General features: G+C 40.1%; 2 long non-coding RNA genes across 18 annotated transcripts in view; one reads left to right on the top strand and one right to left on the bottom strand.

The window, feature by feature from the left end:
- LOC143665581 (uncharacterized) overlaps window positions 1-12,687 on the bottom strand; it is a 162,202-nt gene extending 149,515 nt beyond the window's left edge. For 2 of the 13 annotated variants that reach the window (XR_013167081.1, XR_013167078.1), the window contains exons 1-4: window positions 12,540-12,687; window positions 11,803-11,917; window positions 9,067-9,114; window positions 4,260-4,295 (exon numbers count right to left, since the gene is read on the bottom strand). This is a non-coding gene — a long non-coding RNA (uncharacterized LOC143665581). Of the gene's footprint in view, window positions 1-4,259; window positions 4,296-9,066; window positions 9,115-11,802; window positions 11,918-12,213; window positions 12,497-12,539 lie in introns of those variants that run through there. The other 11 variants (XR_013167090.1, XR_013167080.1, XR_013167079.1 and 8 more) reach the window with 10 other exon arrangements.
- LOC143665580 (uncharacterized) lies at window positions 12,454-18,795 on the top strand. 5 transcript variants are annotated; one of them, XR_013167077.1, is made up of 3 exons: window positions 12,464-13,653; window positions 14,317-14,416; window positions 17,569-18,795. It is a non-coding gene; the product is annotated as an uncharacterized LOC143665580 (long non-coding RNA). The 5 variants fall into 5 exon arrangements; XR_013167073.1 differs by lacking the exons at window positions 12,464-13,653; window positions 14,317-14,416 and adding exons at window positions 14,519-14,855; window positions 16,010-16,113; XR_013167074.1 differs by lacking the exon at window positions 14,317-14,416 and having other exon boundaries at window positions 12,454-13,653.
- Window positions 18,796-19,262: the final 467 nt, after the last annotated feature.

Raw genomic sequence — 19,262 nt, 5'->3', positions numbered from 1 at the left:
TCTGGGAACTTCAAGTAGCTTTTAGTAAAGTAGGAGGTGAAGCAGAAGAAAAAGGCATGAGAGAGATCACAAGATGGCCCTGTATGCTAAAAAGATGGACCTTTATCCTGCCAGTGGGATATCATAAAAAAAGTTAACCCAGAAGAGTAAAATGTTCACTAAAAAGATCTTGGCAACAGAATGAAAGATCAGAGTGAGGACAAGATGCAAGGCAAAAGACTAAATCTCTCAAGAGACAAAAGCCAGCTTGACCTAATGGTATATGGAATGACAATGACCTCACCCTCACCAATGACCATTAGCTCTTCTACCCAATGGGTCTCAAATTCAGATTTATATTAAAAGAGCACTACAGGTTTTAATTTATTTCAGAAAACTGTTTGTGTGATACTATCTCACTGAAATGGCATGGCAAGAATTGAACAAGAATTACATCATGATGTCAAAATATTAATAATGACTAACTAGCTCTAAGTAGTGGGCTTACGGGTCATTTTATTCCTTGTTACTGATAAATTCAAATTTTCTACATATTAGAAATTTTAAAAAGTTTTAGAGCAATTCCTTGAAGCTTAACAGCTAAAACTGGCATTAACCCCAAAAAGCCAGAATGAGGATTACCTGACAATATAATTAGCCCCGAAGCCTCCCTCCACCCCCATAGCCCACTGCACTTAAAATACTCATTCCTACAGCATGCCCTTAACTCATGTTCTTTCTGCTTCTGTAACACCCTCTTGCTCCCCATCTCAACTTCATTATAGGGCCAGCTGCACCTATGTCTTAGGTGTATTATCAATAGTGCATTACCTATCCCACACATTTGACAGCCACTCATATTTACTGAAAACCAACTTGATTAAAACCAACAAGTTCTCCAATTTGTTCTTCCTATAATTCTTACAAGGACAGCCTACGTGCATAATCAGTCCTAATCCAAAGCAAATATTCAGATATGACTCATTTATGGGCACACAGGCATATAATTACATCAACACTCTGAAAACCTGCAAACACTTATACAACTACTCCCAAAGGCTTTCCATACCTATTATCTCAGAAAAAAAAATGCCTACGAAAGCAAACCATGATTTTTAAACTGACAATCACTAAAGACAAGAACAGTCTGAAGATTAGAAAGCAGAAATCATAAAATTCATTGCTATTCATTTATCAATGTCAGCAAATATGCTACTTAATAACTAAGTCAACCTAGTGCCAAAAAATTCCACGGATAGATATGATTCATCCTTCATCTTATATAGTTTCATTTACACATTCAATATTACACAACACTGAAGAGTGCTATCACCCTATAGATATTAGGACATGACAACATGAATTTATGTAGATTTTTCCTTTGCTTTATGAAAGTTGCTCTATGCCATTTTATATACCTGTAAGAATATGATTTGACCCATGATATAATCAAAAGATAGTATAATTAGTTACTTGATAAGGGACAATGACATTAGCATAAACAGGACTGGGTTCTAGAGTGACACATAACTCAAATCCTTCCTCTATCTCTCACTAGCTAAGTGACATGAGCAAATTACTTAACCACTTTTGATCCTCAAATTCTTCATCAGTAAAATGGGGGAATTTTACATTTTACATAAATAAATCAAATTAAATAATATATGTAATGTTCTTAGCATTTACTACTTACTACTTTTATAAGAAGTAAAATTCATAAATTAAGGGTTTTTTTACATTTCTCTTGGGTAGGACAAATAATTAAGCATGCTTATGTAAGAATAGGCATTGTTTTGAGCTAGTTTCTTACTATAAAATACAGGATTTTCAGAAATTTAAAACTACCTGTCAAAACTCAAAAACTTTGAAACTCACTAATTGTAGAACTGAAATACAAATAAAATCTTTTTTACTTTTAACTCTGGCTAGGCATTAATTAGTATGCAGCTTTGAAAGCTCTACAGTAACAAACTGTTATTCCCTCAGACCACAAAGCTCTAGCTAGCCAAAAAAAAAAACACCTTCACAATCTAGACTGACATCAAGTTAATTCTAATAGTATGGCAAATCCACTTTAACCTTCTACAAGGTATCAGTGATGTGGTTATTTGCCTCTTTTTAAATATAAATCTTATGCATCTCAAAATGTAACTGACTAAAAAGGGACTTAATTTGGAATTCATATTCTTGCTTTGAGAAATGTACAAATAACACCAAATCCAGTAGATCACCAAAATTCAAAAGTGTCATGCAAACACTCGGCACAGGACACAGGACACACATTAAATCTCACTGTTAATTACAATACTTATAACTAAAATGTTATGTCTACATCTAAAGAAATAGAGGAAATTACATAATTAAATCCAAAATAAGTGCAATTATTATAGAGAGAATGGTAGTATTTTTATTAACCATTTTATCTAAAACAGCTAACTGCACTGGTCAAATGTGTTGGAAAAATTACCAACAAACCATTCAATTCTCCTTGTGAGAGAGCTAAGTAATAATCACTCTTAGCAACATTTAATAAACTTTGATGAGGTATCAAAATATTTCAACACTACAATAAATTCAGTAATATCAAAACCAAAGCTAGGAATGGAAGAAAAATATGGAATTATTAAACTTTACCATCAGGAAATCCCGATACCATGGTCAAGCTTTAGAGAGACCCAAATCAATAGGCCATACCCTTGATCTTGAGGCTTACTCTCATGCAGCTTATGTAGGTAGCAGAGAAGCTTAGCCTACCTATAGGTATGCCTAAGAGTTACTTCTGGAGGACCTCTTCTGTTGCTCAGATGTGGCCTCACTCTTTCTAAGGCCAACTCTGCAAGTGAAATCATTGCTCTCCCCGCTACATGGGACATGACATCCAGGGATAAAAGTTTCCCTGATGATGTGGGAGATGACTCCCAGAGATGAATCTGGCCCTGGCACTGTGGGATCAACAATTCCATCCCGACCAAAAGGGGTTAAAGAAGTATAACTAATAAAGTATCAGTGGCAGAGAGTGTCAGATAGAGTCAAGAAACTACTCTGGAGGTTGCTCTTTCACAAGCTTCAGTTAGACAAGGCTACCTATCATAACCTGCCAAACCCCAACCAGGACCATTCCAGCCAATCCTAAAGAACACCTAGGGCAATATATGGGATTCCACAAGGGTTCCATGCACTGGAATAACTTTCCAGAAACCTACAATCTCCATATGGGTCCCTGGACCAGATAAGTCCTGAAACCTAGAGGGTCCAGCCTCTCCAGAACATCAGATAGTTTCATCTCCTTACTCCACACTAATGACAGACCCTTCCAACATGAAAAAGTTAGACCGGCCATAGCCCAAACACCCCTAAAGAGTGGGACAGAAAGATCAAAGTTGATGGTGGAGTTATACAGAGAAGATAGGATTTAACAAATGAGTATGACTGGTGAATCATTAAATTGATATCTCTTTTAGTCTCCAGTATTTTAGAGCAGCTCGAAGTAAAAACGTAAAATTGTGGAATTGTAACCCATATCAAACTCCGAAATATGTTCTACAACTAATTGTGGTACTGTGCTCTGAAAAGTAACTGACTAAAAATGTAACTGACTATACAATAAAAAAGTTTTAAAAAAAATCAAACCTAATGTGCGGTCAAGACCAAACACGGGTACTTTTTAAAACCATTTATAAAAATGTATTTTTTAAAATACATATTTATGTGGCAGTGCAACAGTGGCTCAGCAGCAGAATTCTTGCCTGCCATGCCAGAGACCAGGGTCCCTATTCCCGGTACCTGCCCATGAAAAAAAATAATAATAATAAACATTTATGAAAAAATATTTATGAAAACATACAATTCTAATTAAACCAAACAGACTTTTTTAGCTGAGTTTTTAAAAAATGAACCTGCTTCTTGCTAAATAAGCAATATAAAGGCCACTTTTCAGAAAACATTGTTATGCATTGCTTTTTTATTGCAGAGAAATTAATTAAATTGGCATAATCTAAACAAAATACTGTAATAAGAAAACTTCTAAGATCTACATTTTTTTAAAAAAGTGATTTAAAGTTAGCAAATGCCATATTCTATTTATTCAGTTTATGCTACTTATTATTATTACAATTAATATAATCGTGGCTGTCACCAAAGTTACAATTCCAAGAAATTTTCAAAAGGTAAAGAAGAGCACAGCAAGGAAAAACTAAATATATCTCTTAAAGTCACAATGCAGTAATATTAATAAAATCACATGAGGGTGGGCCACAGTGGCTCAGTGACAGAGTTCTCACCTGCCATGACGGAGACCCGGGTTTGGTTCCCAGTCCCTGTCCATGTAAAAAAAAAAAAAAAAAAAAAAAATCATATTAGGAAAATATAGTCTGTTAAATTACTGTTAAAAGACTTTGCCTTTACTTCATATACCACAAGCATGACAAAAACTCCATAAATATGTTGACTATGTCTCAAAAACAATAACCTTAATAGTAACATTATTAAATAATGGGAAAAGCCCAAAGTGTTAGGAATTCACACCACGACATAAGAAAATTTTTACAATGTGCAACTCTAACATTGATAAATGAAAATCCACCCCCCCCCCCTTTACCCACAGACCAATTCTGAAGTGACAGCTGGAAACCATGTAGGAGCTGTGCCAATGGGAAATGGTCATTGTTAGTTTAGAAATAATCTCAACTTGGTCTAAAATGGTGTCATTGAAAACCTGAGCAGAAAGAGTATAGATATTACGCCCCTATAATCCTTGTGGTATATACGGCAAAAAGTGACCTTTTAACCACATTATGTCAGTGTCTCTGTAACCATCATACCACCTTTCTACAAAGAGTTATCATAACTAAGAGAGTGAGGTAACATATGTAAGCTATATAATGACTACACATTCTTGTGTCTCCCTGGAATCTCTGGTTTTAGCACTGCTGGTCTGGTGATTACGGGGTTAAGGCATGGCATTCGTACCACCGTAGTCCAAGCTCATAGTCTTGTCAGGAAGAAAATTTTTTTCATGGGCTAATTTCCTTTATCCTTACCTTTTCACTTGAATTCCATCTACCTGCTGGAGCAATATAAAAAATTTAGCCATTCTAGAAAAGCCCTTATATTACACATTATAGATGTCCACCAGAAGTTTCAACTAGACAAGAATTAGTCTTTGAAATAGTCTCATACTATCCAAAGCTTTTCCTTCCAGAGAGAACTGCTACAGAAATGAAAGAAAACAGATTGAGTATGGGCAAATAAAGCAAACCCTAAGTAAAAACTACTGAAGACTAGTATCTGATTACAATAGGTCTCTTTCACCCACAAACTAAAATAGTAAAGAAATTTTCCTACTAGAGACTGCTGAACACATAAGATAATCTGACCTACAGTACTCAGAGACAAAGGTGTTACGTGTTTCACTTGTTAAAACAGAACTACCCTAAGAATATCTATACATTGACAAAGCTAACAGTACTGGTAGTAGCTTTGTCCTCCCTGAAGAGAATGACTACTACTTTTATAAGTTTCCAAATACGTATTTATGGAAGAAAACAAGTAATTTATTAAACCAACTTTTTTATCTTGAAGCAACAGATTTGGGAAAAGAGGCTTTTATAATAAGAAATACAAATCCAACCTCCAGTTTATGTTGCTATTTTTTCATAGGAGCGGCACAGCACTATGTGAATGTTATGACTCAAGCTTACTCATCTCAACAAAGAATGAATTAAATTTGTAAGAGTAAAAACCTGAAAGAGAAAGTACGTGCATGTAATTCTAAGTTGCCATTTTTAGAATGGGGTTTTTCTCCAAAGAGATTTTAAGAATGTGTTTCCACATTACTCTGTGCTATTTTCACTTTAGTGCTCTGGTAAGTTGACAGCTAAACAGAAACAAGAAACAAACACATTTTCAAATGAAAAGTCATCTGTGATTTGACCATAGTATAAGCTAAATAAGAAAGGAAAAAGTAATTTGTTAAAGTTTTGATGGTCAAAATAAACTGAAATTTAGATACATGTACATGTAATGGAGTACTTGTATTTGTGCCCATCCCTATTTTCCTGGTCCAGATACACTGAAGAGATGAGAAAATTAACTGTAGGATAAGGGCCTCATTATATACAAAAGTATCATTCTTTCCAGAAAATACAGAAAGTATTCACAGGTTTTGCAGAGACACACAGTCTCCTCACTCTATGAGTAGCTTTCAGACTAATCTCGACTTCAGTTGTTTTCCCTATAGAAAAAACATTGAGAAAAAAAGCACCTCTCTCTGAGTTGTGTTAAGTATAATCACAAAATCATACAAGCCTGTAGATAGTCTTTAATCACAGACTATAATGACAGTCAGTCAGACAGTACCCAAAGATAACAGGCAATGTTGAGTGGGAAAAGAGTACCTGAATGGAAATGAGGAGAACTGAGTTTTCATACTACATGGTCTTGGGCAAGTTCCTTAACCATTCTGGGCCTCTTTCTTATATTCATCTATTTTGTTTTATTTTGTTTCATACGGAAAGAAAGAGGTAAATCAAAATTTGTAATTACTGCTCGAAGAACATCAGAGTTCATGCAGACCTACCCTCAACTTCACAGATGAAGACAGTAAAGCAGAGAAACATACCCAAAGTCATAAGGTGACTATACTAAAAGAGTCCTATCAGTAATCACAGCTCCAATTTTTTTTAACTTTTTAATTGTATAATATAACATACATACAAAGCAAAGAAAGAAAAAAGCAATAGTTTTCAAAGCACTCTTCAACAAGTACTTACAGGACAGATCCCAGAGATTATCAAGGGCTACCTTATGATCCTCTCAGATTTCTCCTTCTAGCCGCTCCAGAATATAGGAGACTAGAAGAATAAATATGTTTCTATCTTCACAATCAACATTTTCTTCTTTGTGAAAAATAACATATATACAAAAAAGCAATAAATTTCAAAACACAGCACAACAATTAGGTGTAAAATAGATTTCACAGTTCGGAATGGGTTACAATTCCACAATTTTAGGTTTTTACTTCTAGCTGCTCTAATATACTGCAGACTACAAAAAATATCAATTTAATGATTCAGCAATCATATTCATTTATTAAACCCTACCTTCTCTGTATAACTCCACCATCACCTTTGATCTTTCTATCCCACTCTTGAAGGGTATTTTGATATGGCCATTCTAACTTTTCCATGTTAGAAGGGAACGTCAATAATATGGGGTAGGGAGATGGAACTAGCTGATGTTCTGGCACAGCTCCAATATTTAAAAATAAATTCATTTAAAAGGACAAGTCTCTTAGGTCAAATTTTTAGACCATATGAAAAATTACCTAAAAAAGCATTGAAAATAACCATCCAGTTTAGGATGATGATTATCTCTTCAAGAAGCCATAAGAAATCCAATCAGGAAGGGCTTCAAATGTAACATTTTATTTCTCAAACTGGGTTTGGGGTACATGGCAGTTTATTTTTCTTTATTTACCTTTTTTTGTCTAAAATACTTTCTAATAAATTTTAAGTAACCACCAAAACATCTTTAACAAAAAGCTGAAATAAATGAAAACATTTCTCTCGAATTTAAAAGACTAATAGAAATAGTTGTATGGGTGATTTCAAACATTCTGCCACCAAGTTTAAATGGTAAATATCAACCCTCCTGTTAAAAAAAAAAAGAAAGAGTGAAATAGGCTATAAAGAAACATACAACTATTTCCAATCTTCCAGCTGAGTAAAATATAAAAATTACACAAATGACACAAAACACAAAATGAACTATAAATGCACAGCACTATTAGCAACATGATTAATCCATTTAAGAATACTGAAAGAGACACCTAATAATTTATACTCTTAACATATGCCTAAGAGAAATATATCCAAGTGTCACATCTGAGAACCTAGTATTTAATCATCAGACTTATTTGTTTGTTTTCGTAGATAAATAGGATTTGCAATGATTTACCCAAAATAAGCAAAGGCCTTTCTAAACCTCTACATGGAACCAACCTAAAACATTAAAGGCCACTAAAATCATCTGAAATTTTCCATCAAGAAAGTACAGGTTATCCAGCAAAATATATTTACTGTTGACTACCGTAACAGCTATTTAATTGCTATCATTATGATGCAGATATATAATGGAAACAGATGTTCCTTTTTCCTTTCAAAAAAGCACAGAAAAAACATAAACTTGCTGATATTGCATGGAATACTACCGCAGCACAACAGAGGAAAAAAAGACATTAGCACATGGCAATATTAGCTTTTACTACATAACTAATTGCATAAAAAGTATAACTTGAGATCATTAAATCAATATAATTTTCACCACTATGGAAGGGAAACAAATAGATTTGTATAACCGGCCTATTTCACATCTGCAGTTGGGAAAATACTTCTGAGAGACTTAAGTATGTGCAAAATGCTACTACTGCTTTCAGAATACAAGGGAAAGAATGTTGTTCTATGTTCTTTGCTCATATAACGTGAATTAGAATGCTACATGTATGGAGATTTGTTTTTTTAAAACAGTACTAGTATAAACTGGTAGAACTGACTGAAAAACAATTATGCAATCAATATTAAAAAAACAAAAACGTCTTTACCCTCAGTCAAAGTAACTTCTTTTCTAAAAATATACTATGAGTAAAGAACCAGAGGAATGATTAGATTTATTTAATACGCTATTCATAAAAATTTCACTTATAAGAGTAGAAACTAACTCTCCAATTGTAAAGCAATGATTAAGTTAAATATGTTAAAACATTATACAGCAATATAAATGACTAATAATAAATTTTAAAGATATAGGAAAATGTTCATTGTATAATATCAACTAAAAAAACAGGATACAAAGTAGTATCAACAGTTTCAAAACATATGTAACATAAATGCTTGGAGGAAAAATTAAGAGAAAATACACAGGACATAATTTATAATTGTTTGCAAATTCTCTATGATAAAAAAATACTACTTTTAAATTTTAAAATGTGATTTTTTTAAAAAAGAATTATATTTCTATGCTCTGATACTATCAGTCTTAACCCAAAATTTTTAAAAATTATTTGGGTCAAATAATCCTATAGATACTTACAGGCAAACTGACTCACAGTTATACTGACATGTTATCTGATGCTGAAATCTGGAATAGAAAGAAAAACATTTGTCAATCATTTAGACAAGTTTTTATTCTGAGTTAAGCAGGATCCTTAAAAACTAGGGAAAACATGGATGTTTACTTAAGATCTACTAACATGTAAGTTTTAAGTCATCAATTCAAATAAATTTTTCAATTAAAAATACTTTAAAGCAAATAATAGGGCCTTTTAAATGCTATTCCAGCATACCAACAAAGAAATTTGCTATAGCTTTCCTAGAACTCTTAATTTTGTGAATCTATTTTTACAAGAAGGAGCTGATTTGTCTTAGGCTATTACTGTCTATTACTACTAGAAGTCTTGAGGAAAGGTGGGAAGCAGCAAATTCTGGCAATCTGCCTAAAGAGAAATCAATGAAACAAATTAATCCTTCGCAGGCAGCAATGACACAGTAATCCATCATTCAGAGCTGCTTTTATATACCAAATCAGAGAGCAGAGGAAAAAGCCCTAGGGGACAACATAGACAACAACTTACACCAACACTGGGAAAATACTGAGGAATCAGTTTATTTAAAGAGGATAGATTTCAGCTGATTGCCTATTTCGTCAAATAAAGATTTTTCTCCCACGGTGTGGTGAACTCATGGCCAATGACTATATCTTCAGAATTCCGTACCATTTATGCTGGCTGACATCAATAGGAGGTGAATGTTTTTAAATAATTAGCATTGTTAATCAGTATGGGCAAATATCTGGCTAGAGTAATATTATACTTTACCATATAACTTCTAGGTGTTAAACACTTTCCCTCTTTTCAGTAGCGATTAACTATAAATTTACTTACTATTCTACAACTTAACTGACCACTGTCTGGTAAACCACACTGAGATATTTTTCACACATACAAAAGTGTAGAAAAATGTAATCATTTAAGATTTGTGTAACTTCCTCTGTACTGTGTTAAATTTAGACTTGAAAAATTTTATTTCACCTCTTGCATAAATTCCAACAAACAAATGAGGTTCGTAAACAAATAAATAACTTGTTTTAAAATTACAATAATTATTTGGTTTATAATATAGTTGGGAGTGCTAGAAATGAATGTAAACATACTTTCTTTTTTAAAAATAAACTCATAATGCTCGGCAATACATTCACACTGACTATATTTATTTATACATACACAAAAATACATACATCTAATTTTATTTATACTTATGTCTAAATGTACGCACCTGAGTATATCTTACCAGTGAAATGTATTCTTACCAGTGAAACTGGGGACGTATATTCCCCAGTTGAAAACTAATAGCAGGAACTACAGTATACCACTACTGTTAAATGCGTGCATCATTTTTATGATTAAAAGTGAAGTAAGTCAAAGAAAAGGATTTTCAAGAAACAAACAAATGAACAAAAAAATTGTTTTAAAACCTGTCACAATGGTCCCTAAAATGTTAAAACCCCAGAACTCCAAAACAGAGAAAGAAGATTAAATAAATGCTAACCGGACACTCTTTGAGTGACATCTTTGATTCTGAAGTCCACGGCCCTATGACTGCACTTCTTGTCATACCGATGTATTTTTAATTCAATGCATGGATCGAGTATTTATTGATCTAATAAGGTTTAGGGAATTACATTGTTGCTGCTACTGATGAACTGTCAGCAATTTAATCTAGTGAAATCTTACAGAGGGGTATCTTTTTTTGCAGGAGAGCAACAAAAAGCCATGTAAACTTAATACCTTCACTGTCCGTGATAGTGGCAAGAGTAAAACACCTTCTTTGGGCTCAAGATATTTTCTTTTACTAAAGACAGGGGCCACCAGCTGATGGAGGTTACAGAGAACAGGATATATTAAGGACTTGCAAAATTAGAAATAGCAACAGATTTTCTCCCCATATCCACCTTCTGGCCTCTCCTCATAGGTTTTGAGACACCTCATCCCCATCCCCCAAATGCAAAGGCCTAAGCCCTTTCATTGTCTCCCAACAGGGTTTCAGAAGTGATTTCCTCTCTCTGGACCCTAGCATTTTCCACAGCATCATTAGCATGCAAGAAGGCAGAGAAGACATTTCACTTTCTTAAAAGCAGTTCTACCAACATGCAACCAAAGGAAAGAGGTTTTGAAGGCTAAGTCAAAGTAAGGAAGTATTTCAGGATCCAGAATCAGAAAAGGTGACAAAAATGTACCAAACTTGTTGAAACAAACACTTAGGGAATATTAGAAAGCTTTTTGTCCTGCAGGGCTACCCTGTTGCAGCCTTATTTTCCCAATCTGGACACCTGGGAAACATGCTGTGCTCCAGCTTTTCCCTAACTTTGAAGAAATGGATAATCTAAGGAGTGGTGCTGCTGCTAGGGTCAGTAAAGCTATGTTAATTGGTGAACCTAATTGCTTCAAGCAGTCCTCTCTCTAAACAGGGAGAGCACAGTTGATGGAGTCAGTCTGTTCCTAATAAAATGAAGAAGCACTGAATTAAATTCCCAAGGAAGGTACTATAAAAGTTTCCACAGTGTAACCAAATGACTTCACCTATGCTATTACCCCTAAGATGACATCTTTGAAAGAAAGCAGACTCCAGTCAGGCTCCATATTCATAAATTGGCTGAGTTTAGGCCAGTGAATCTGGATTGATTTAAAAAGGCTTTTTCATCCTTCCAATCAAATGAAGTCATTGTTAATTAGATGCTTTCTGTTAACAATGTCACTCTTCTCCACATTACCTGCTCACACTTGCAGCGCCTCTAGTGCAACATCTGGAGTACAAGTTTCCCTGCAATCAGTCCTCAACAAGAGTTTGGCCGTAGGGTGCTGGTATTTCCGTTTCTCAATCCCTGTCTGAAGGAAGATACGATTCGTATACTGGTGGTGAGATACATACCAATGCTCTAATTTGAGAGATTTTAAAACAATCTCTGGAAAAACTCTTGAGATGTGGTCTCTTAAGATCTTTTTAATGAACTACACAGCAATGTCTCTGTGCTGTTTCCTGCACTGTAAATGGATGATTTCAAAAACAGCAGAGGACTACAAAGTTAAGAGTGATTTTCCAGCTTCCCTTAAAGTAGAAAATAAGGTTTGGGATTCCCTACCCTTGCCCCAGGCCTTGATCTATACTACCCCCAGCCTAACACCTGTAGAGATTAGTTGCTCAAGACAGGGCAAACTGTTAGGCAGCCCCAGAGGCAGCAAGGTTCAGGGCACTTTACCCACCGAGCGGAGAGACACGCAATGGGGAGACTCACAAAGCTGATCTGCTCGACAGTGGGTCTCGGAACCTTGCAAGGCTGGGCAGGGACAAGCTCGTATTCCTTCGAAACCTGTTGCTAAGAGATTTGCAGGGCCGACCCAAAGGCACCCTAACTGCCCGCGCCGTCCGAAGGCGCAGACCCAGGATTCAGGGGCCTGCCGCACCCACCCCTACCCCCATTATGAGGCCGGCTTCCTTCTGGAATCTTACCCCGCGCAAAACCGCACATTCCGGCCTGCACACAAATGACCTCGGTCCCAGTCGCCGGCGAGGGCTCGGCCTCTCGCTCTCCCTAGCTCAGCCGCTCGTGGCGCCAGCACTTCCGTCGGGCGCGCGGCCGCCAACCCTGCGCGCGAGGTTTCGTGCCCCGGATGTGGGCCTCGCTTCCGGGAGCTGCTCCCGGCGGGGCCGCGCGCGAGGTCGGTGTCATCCCGCCTCGAGGGAAGGGGTTAGAGGTGCCCTAGCACGGGAGGCTAGTTCGCAGAGTGGAGAATTGGTCTCAAGGGGCCGCTGTTGAGGGGGAAGGGTCCTGCGCTGCGGTGGGGACCTGGTCCACCCGGGGGCAATGCAGCGCCGAGGGCCGGCTGGTCCGAGGGCCCAGACGGACTAGGCGCCGCCACCCGCACCTCACAACCCCGGCCGCGGGAAGGCATCGGGCCTTGAGGAGAGCCTCGGGCGCCCTCACCAGAGGAGATCTGCGCCTGGGTCACGAACTCCATCCCAAGCGAGAGCTTCTGAGCAGGAGTTGAGGACTCGGGCATGGACCCGGGGCCCTCTCGCTGACTCTGAGGCGCCCGAGGACGTCCATCTCGCAGTCTTGTGCGGCTCCGGCTGCAGAGGGGCCAGGAGATCCACGGGTAATAGACAGGGACTCTCGATTTCCTAACGATCCACAGAGGGCAGAACCACACTAGATGAGGTTAGACAGTGCCTGCGGAAGGGCGGGACCACGCCAAGACGGGCACACTTGGCGAGCTGGAACTCCTGGTGACATTTTTTCAAATCCTTGACCCCTAAGCGTCCCCTATGACAACGGACGCCTTCTCTGCCAAAGGAATTTGGGGCAACTAAGTTTCGTGGACCATTTTCTTCCCTGTCATGAGCTCACGGAGTAAGACTGATAATAGCAACAGCCGAAACACCTGCGGTCACTCAATGCAATAAGTGATCGAACAGTGATTGGAGTCATTTCTCCTTCCGCTTCCAGAGGGAGCTCGAACCTGAAGCATCAAGGTTATCTCTCACCAAACTTGAAAGACTTGCAAAACCCGCTAGGGACTAGCCGCCAACATCTGGAGGGAGTTTCCCTTTGCAAATAGAAAAGGTATTCGGATTTTTTTTTTTTTTCTTTTTTCTTTTTAGCGCTTCTCTGAACCTAAGTTCGGGGCTTGCGCTGCGTAGAACACTTCTTTGACCGCCTAGATACTCAGATAGATCTAACTAACGGAAATTAGGTGAGAGAAAGGGAAGGTGCTGAGGAGAGAGTGGTAGGCACAGCTCTGGGTGTGTGGTGCGCGGGGGCTGTTCTGACCTAGCGGCGCGACGCCCCTGGAGCGCAGGTAAATCCCAGGACGCCAGTCCTCAGGCCTCTGTGCAGACCCGGCATAAACACTGACACGTGCTCAGGGCTGGTGTGATCTTGCTGTGCCTTTCAGGGCGATCTTCCCACACCTGCCTCCACCCCCAACCGGCTCGTGCCTTTATCTGCTGGCACTGGGGTCCCTCGGAATTTGTCCAGCCAGCAGAGCTCCACCAGTTCCCGTTGAGCACCGCCAGTTGGCCAATTTGCTCACACTGGTAGCGGGGTCTCTCTAGCCGGGTAGAGCGCGCAAACCTAGGCGCCCAATGTGTGGACATCCAGCCCCTCGCAGGGGTAGGGGTGATAGAGTGGCAGAGCCCGGGCGGGGTGGCATCCTCCACGCCAGTCTTCCGGGCCATCTATCAGCCCGAGCTCTACAGGGTCCCGGTCTCACTTTGCTCCCCACAGCGACGCAACAACCCGTCTGTCAGCCCGAGCTGCGCGCCCTGGCGGCTCCCGAGTGCCCCAGCCCTGAGAACCAGGGCTCAACCCGCACTGACGCTTCCAGGTACAAACAGCACAGGCGTCACTTTTCTAGTCTCCAGATCTCTGCCTTCTCTTCTCCCCCCCCTCCCCCTCCCCCACTGGGCAATGAGTCGCCGAGGTTTGGGGTGGCCGTGCTTTTAAAAGTATATTAAAGGATCGTTGGCGTCTCCCGGTCAAGGCGTTACGCCTTTATCCCCATCAATTAACCACACCTCAGAGGGCCGCTATTAAGAGCTAAATTGAGCTGCAAAAGTAGGTATCCCGTTTCAGGCAGATGCTGTCATCTCCCGCTGAGAGGCGCGGGTGGCGGGGCGCGACCCGCAGTTTCGCGGCAGCTGCCCAAGCGGCGCTGGACCCGGCTGGGGGCGCAGAGCGGCGGGGCTGGAAGAGAGCTCGCAGTCCCACACTTTGCTCCGGAAGCCTGGAGGAAGGGAGGCAGACCCTCAGACCTCAAGCGCTGTGTACGTCTAGAGGAAGCATCTCCAGAGTTGTGCCATAGAGAACACCAACAGCAAGCTGTGCGTTTTTGCGCAGGGAAATAGGGGCCCGAGTGGAGAGTGTTCGCAAGTCCCCAGCTCTCTGCTGAAGATCCGGGGTGGGGTAAGGGGTTGTTTGGCTTGCTGCTCCCCCGCAAAAATCCCACCGCCTCTTCCCGCCACTACAGCCTCCTCCTTCCATGGTAACAGGCCCCCAGAACCCCAGAAATTGAAGTGTGGGTGAAGGCACGGTGCTGAAGGGATGCCAGATATGGACCTAGAGAATCCAGGACAGAAACGTGGCATTTAGGACAAAGGGAATTCACAGGGGACTGCCATGGCCGTGGGCCCACACGTGTCTTTCCACATTTTCTCACCCCAACCATTCACAAGGCTGGGAGGATACACTCTAAGACTTGGGGTAAGGCTGCCGCACGCAGCTGGGAGACCCTGGAGGGCTGAAAAAACAGCGAGCAAGGAGACGTAGTTCTTACTGCAGTTAGGGGCTTTCCTCCCGACAATGGCCACAGTAAATTTAGCCAAGGCTAAAGGAGATTAATTTCCCAGCATAATCCAATTAAAAGATTTCTAAAGTAATCTTTTTCGAAAATGAAAAAAAAGTGAGTGCTAAAGAGGGGCCTGGTTTTGATGACAGTGATTTATCGCCTCAGCACCGCAGGCGCCGGCGCTAGCTCTCTCGCGCGCGATTTGACCAGAGCATGCCGTCTGGGCCTCCAGTCGAAACCATCGGCTCCCTGAAAGACAGCCATCCATCACTCCAACCTGAGCAGGAAAGAATGTGCAAAGGACTGGGATTGCTTACAAGCACCCTAGACTTTTTTAAGTGCTATTAGATTTATGTCTCTTTTTCGACGCCCATCCAGAGTAATTAGCACATATGTTCTAAATAGATGATAGTTTTGTGAGCAATAAAGCAATTACCCATCGTTGGAGCTGACAGTTCCTCCAACTAAACTCCAACCAGCAGCTAATTGGAAAAGTCATTTCAGCTCCATTGTATGCAATTAGTCCTGCTAAACTACTACACCCCAACTAGCTGGCTTGAGGTTAATTTATTCAGTGTTGTATTTGCACGGACGAGCTGTTGCCACGCAGGGACTTTTCTTTTGCCCCTCCAGACTGCGCTCACGGACTAAAGGAGCAGGTGGGAATGAGGAGCTCATATTGTGGAGCCGGGATGGCTCTCGGACCAGGCGGCACCCGATCCCGCCTCAGCGCCAAGGTCAGTGTCCAGAGCGCTGAACACCAACAGAGAAAGCCATTGTTTCCCCTTCTGGGCATTAACTGAAGGTAACTGCTCAGTTTGTGCTACTAAAACATTGGTTTAAAAAAAAATCAGCGCAGAGGAGACAACTAGGTTCTGAGCACAACCCTCGCCTGCATGCCCAGTCATGATCCAAGGCCAACACTCCATCACAAGGGAAGAGGTAGTCAGACCCGCCAAAATAGCAAAGTTCCGAACTCGAAGCGAGGAGAGGGAGCCTCCAGCTCCCGAAGTGGTGCGGAGAGAAAAAAGCTGGAAAGGTCAGGATGCCCGTTTCTGCCTTCAGCCTCTCTGAGTGCAAAGTCACTTCCCCCTTGAAACTGGGTTTTCTCTGTGACTTTCTTTGCCTTTTTTTTCCTTTCTCTTTTCCTTCCTTCCTTATCTCTTCCTTCCTTTCAAAAGTTAAAACCGATAGGTCCGGGATTTGTGCACAGTGAGTGGAAAAAATGTGTTAAACGTCGGTTTGACGCCCCACCGGAGCTTCCAAATATCCAGCGGCTGGGATTCTTCTACTTAATTTAATCTTTATTGGACAGGGCGGCTCCTATGCCCCTATTCACCAGGAATCCTGGGGAAACGTATCCGTTGGTGTTCAGAATTGAGGGGCGGGAATGAGAGGAGTTAAAGAGGGATTAATCTTCCCCCACCCAATTTTGGAACTGCCATCTCCAGTTGGCTGCGAGGAGGAGGAGGCCGGGGAGGAAAGAGACTCAAGGTCCCAGTTCTGACAGCCAAGAGCACTGTGATCTGGGGCAGGGGGGCAGGGAGGCTGGCAGGTTGAGATGGGAACTTGTAACCCTGGCAACAGAGTATTCCCTTAAAGAAATTTACAGCAAAGTGTCCCAGTCTCTGGGAGCAATGGGAATATTTCTTAGGAGAACATGGGGGTGGGGGACAGCCTCTTAGGAGGTAAAGCCCAGTGCTCTAATTGCAGAAATCAAATGCCCTTTTCTGGATAATCATTCATATTTAACACCCTGAGAAGGATTTCTCCTTTTTTGAAATAACTATAACACCTAAGGAAAAGACAACTCAGATGATATTTTAGCCAGTGTATGCGACTAAAATAATTCTAATTTCAATAAATTGAAATTAAATCTTCAGTTTCAAGGATTTGGACATGTGTATCTATAGCAAGAAAAACTTAAGTTGCCTAATGGCAGGCCATTATTTTCCTCTTTTTAATATGTTTTAACCTGTTCCAAGGAAGACCAAAAAAGAGAAAATCTTGGAGAGAATTGGATGTAAAGGTCTTAGTCTTAGCCATCACCTCCCACCTGTCTCACAGTCTCTACTCTGTGTAGAAATCCTCCTGTCAGTGGGACTTCCAGTTGAAAACCAAAAGAAATAAGATGTGTTCACTAAAAGGCCTTTTCACTAATTTGCTTCTTTTTTTTTTTTTTTACCCCCCAGGACTAAATATGCTATCCCAGAGGACAAGGAAAACAGCTCAAAGTATTACCTGGACTTGATAGGGGATCCTAATGTAGATGTGTGTGCAAACATCTGTGTGAGGGCAAAATAACCCATGTCATCATACCCCCACCGCCCCCAGAATTTATGAGAAATATTTATGTATACATCCATGTGCTCCGAAAAATCTCTTAGCACATGTGTGCAGAGATGCAGTTCTATGTGAGCTCAGCTAGCTGTCCGCACACATGTATTCACTTCTGGAGTAAAGGCATTTTCGTAGCCCCCGTAGTTTCATTCCATTAAAAGTGATTAGATAATATCTATTCAAAGTTGCTGATCCAGAGAGAAAATAGTAGATAAAAGGAGATTTCAAGTGACCTCCTCGTCCCTTTCACACCAACCTGAGCCCTAGAATAGACAAGGATCAACCAACACAAAAGCTTTTTCCTTTTTTCCTTTCAGCTTTAGAAGATTTCATGCAATGGGTTAACAATAAAACATAAAACTATCCCTGAGTTTTGTTAGATCATGCATTAGGAATACTTTATTAACTCCTCTGGTAGACGGAGTAAGTTTATTTTCTACCTCTGAAATGGGTAAATAAAATATGCATAGCATAGTAGAGGGCATAATTACTTACTGCTCCATGTGGTTTGCATCAGTGGTTTACTCTGCTCATTCTCTTTCATTTCAACTTTTCCTAAACCCCTTCTCAAGTCAGTGATGAAGGACACTGTGATAAACATATCTTTCCACTGACAGTTTAGAAGGAAATGTTAGGCTTATTTTTTTTTATTATTTTTTAGGTTTATTCTTTAGATCAAACTTCTGATAGGTACCTACAATTGCAGCTGTAGTTACCAGTAGAGCTGCTGGCTTTGTGAGCCAGTACTTTCTCATTGGTTTATCTTATAGGCAGGGAAGAAAGGGACATTAAAGACAGATATATTCGAGCAGTCTTTAGTCCGTGAAATGTCCAACTCAGATCTACTTCTGATGGGCTAATCCTGTAGTTAAAAAAAAAGGGGGGGGTTCTCTGACAGGAAACTATTAAGGGAAATTATTATACAGTGTAGTTTATTATGTTGTCAGAGTACTCTAACCACCTTCAAACTCATTTCAAAACTTCAACTTTTCATCCAGACCCAACCCACTGTCCCTGGGAAGAACAGCCATGCAATTTTTCTTCACTTAAGTGAGGCATTTAAAATAAAGAAATATGTTGCAACATAAGAGTCTCCAGTTCTTTCTTTTTGCATAAATGCATTTCGATAGTCAAGGCTTGATTTTACAAAAAGTAAATATTTGGCCCTGGCTCCACTGGTGTATTAGGAATGATTGTCACTTTGCCTCCTCTAGAAAGGCTTGATTTGCATCCAAAGGTCAGTGTCCAGACAGAAAAGTGAAATGCTTTCCTTATCTCTTTTCCAAAATATATGCTTTAAATGGCCGGCTCCTGTTAGTAAACTCAACTGCTTACTAAGGTAAAGCGCGTCTGCACTTATCTCTGGGTGTTTTTCGAACCAAAGGTGACAAAGTACCTAGGCTACCAGAGTGATAGCAAGCATGTGAGTCTGCTGGATCGGTGACTCAACTACATTGTCAGGCTAAGAGCAGGCGGGCCAGCAGAACTCCCAACTTGGCCTTTCCACCCTTGTTTTTGTGTTGACAAAAGCACAACTTTTTACAGA

This window comes from Tamandua tetradactyla, chromosome 21, assembly GCF_023851605.1.
Source record: "Tamandua tetradactyla isolate mTamTet1 chromosome 21, mTamTet1.pri, whole genome shotgun sequence".
Lineage (NCBI taxonomy): Eukaryota > Metazoa > Chordata > Mammalia > Pilosa > Myrmecophagidae > Tamandua > Tamandua tetradactyla.
Note: the sequence above shows the minus strand (reverse complement) of the source record. Positions and strands in the feature narration are given on the sequence as shown.